Below are 2,807 nucleotides of genomic sequence, written 5' to 3' on the forward strand. Positions count from 1 at the left end.
TTTTGTTTTTATTTTCATTACTTTAGGAGGTGGATCAAAAAAGGTCTTGCTGTGATTTATGTCAGAAAGTGTTCTGCCTATGTTTTTCTCTAAGAGTTTTATAGTATCTGGTCTTACATTTAAGTCTGTAATCCATTTTGAGTTTATTTTTGTATATGGTGTTAGAGAATGTTCTAACTTAATTCTTTTACATGTAGCTTTCCAGTTTTCCCAGCACCACTTATTGAAGAGACTTTTTCTCCATTGTATATTCTTGCCTCCTTTGTCATAGATCAGGTGACCATGGGTGCATGGGTTTATCTCTGGACTTTCTATCCTGTTCCATTGATCTGTATATCTTTTTGTGCCAGTACCATACTGTTTTGATTGCTGTAGCTTTGTAGTATAGTCTGAAGTCAGGGAGTCTGATTCCTCCAGCTCCATTTTTCTTTCTCAAGATTGCTTTGGCTATTCAGCGCCTCTTGTGTTTCCATATAAATTGTAAAAATTTTTGTTCTAATTCTGTGAAAAATGCTATTTGCATTGAATCTGTAGATTACTTTGGGTAGTATAGTCATTTTCACAATATTGATTCTTCTAATCCAAAAACATTGTGTATCTCTCCATCTGTTTGTGTCATATTTTCTTTCTTTCATCAATATCTTAAAGTTTTCTGAGCACATGTCTTTTGCTTCCTTAGGTAGGTTTATTCCTAGCTAATTGATTCTTTTTGATGCAATTGTAAATGGGATTGTTTCCTTAATTTCTTTTTCTGATCTTTTGTTCGTAGTGTATAGGAATGCAAGAGATTTCTCTGTATTAATTTTGCATCCTGCAACTTTACTAAATTCATTGATGAGCTCTAGTAGTTTTCTGGTAGCATCTTTAGGATTTTTTATGTATAGTAGTACCATGTCATCTGCAGTGACAGTTTTACTTCTTCTTTTCCAATTTGGATTCCTTTTATTTCTTTTTCTTCTCTGACTTCCATAGCTAGGACTTACAAAACTATGTTGAATAAAATTGGTGAGAGTGGACATCCTTGTCATGTTCCTGATCTTATAGGAAATGATCATTTCCTATGATTTTACAGGAAATGCTTTCAACTGAGTTGAATGCTAACAACTGAGTTGTTAGCTCTGGATTTGTCATATATGTTGAGTTATGTTCCCTCTATGCCCACTTTCTGGAGAATTTTTATCATAAATGGATGTTGAATTTTGAGGTATGTTCCCTTTATGCCCACTTTCTGGAGAGTTAATTATGTTGAGGTATGTTCCCTCTATGCCCACTTTCTGGAGAGTTTTTATCATAAATCGGTGTTGAATTTTGTCATAAGCTTTTTCTACATCTATCAAGATGATCATATGGTTTTTATTCTTCAGTTTCTTAATGTGCTGTATCACATTGATTGATTTACGTATATTGAAGAATTCTTCCATTGCTGGGATAAATCCCAGTTGATCATGGTGTATGAACCTTTTAACGTGTTGTTGGATTCGGTTTGCTAATATTTTGTTGAGGATTTTTGTGTCTATGTTCATCAGTGATATTGGCCTGTAATTTTCTTCTTTTACAAGATATTTTTTCTGGTTTTGGTGGCAGGGTGATGGTGACCTCATAGAATGAGCTTGGGAGTGTTCCTTCCTCTGCAATTTTTTGGAAGAGTTTCAGAAGGATAGGTGTTAACTATTCTCTAAGTGTTTGATAGAATTTGCCTGTGAAGCCATCTGGCCCTGGACTTTTGTTTGTTGGGAGTTTTTAAATCACAGTTTCAATTTCAGTACTTGTGATTGGTATGTTCATATTTTCTGTTTCTTCCTGGTTTAGTCTTGGAAGGTTGTAATTCTAAGAATTTACCTTTCTAAGAATTTTCCAGGTTGTCCATTTTATTGGTATATAGTTGCTTGTAGCCGTCTGTTATGATGCTTTGTATTTCTATGGTGTCCGTTGTAACTTCTCCTTTTTCATTTCTAACTTTATTGATTTGAGTCCTCTCCCTTTTTTTCTTGATGAGTCTGGCTAAAGATTTATCAATTTTGTTTATCTTCTCAAGAACCAGCTTTTAGTTTCATTGATCTTTGCTATTGTTTTCTTCGTCTCTGTTTCATTTTTTTCTGCTCTGATCTTTATGATTCCTTTCCTTCTACTACCTTTGGGTTTTGTTTGTTCTTCTTTCTCTAGTTGCTTTAAGTGTAAGGTTAGGTTGTTTATTTGCGATTTTTCTTGTTTCCTGAGGTAAGATTGGTTTGCTATAAACTTCCCTCTTAGAACTGCTTTTGCTGTGTCCCATAGGTTTTGCATCATCATATTTTCATTGTCATTTGTTTCTAGGAATTCTTTTATTTCCTCTTTGCTTTCTTCAGTGATCCATTCGTTGTTTAGTAGCATATTGTTTATCCTCCATGTGTGTTGTGTTATTTACAGCTATTTTTTCCTGTAATTGATTTCTAATCTCATATCTTTGTGGTTGGAAAAGATGCTTGATATGAGTTCAGTTTTCTTAAATTTACTGAGGCTTGATTTGTGGCCCAAGATGTGATCTGTCCTGGAGAATGTTCTGTGTGCACTTGAGAAGAAAGTGTATTCTGCTGCTTTCTGATGAAATGTCCTATAAATATCGATTAAGTTATCTGGTCTAATGTGTCATTTAAGGCTTTTGTTTCCTTATTAACTTTCTGTCTGGATGATCTGTCCATTGGTGTAAGCAGGGTGTTAAAGTCCCCCACTATTATTATTATTATTTTTTAACATCTTTGTTAGAGTATAATTGCTTTACAATGGTGTGTTAGTTTCTGCTTTACAACAAAGTGAATCAGTTATACATA

Source organism: Physeter macrocephalus, chromosome 8, assembly GCF_002837175.3.
Source record: "Physeter macrocephalus isolate SW-GA chromosome 8, ASM283717v5, whole genome shotgun sequence".
Taxonomy (NCBI): Eukaryota; Metazoa; Chordata; class Mammalia; order Artiodactyla; family Physeteridae; genus Physeter; species Physeter macrocephalus.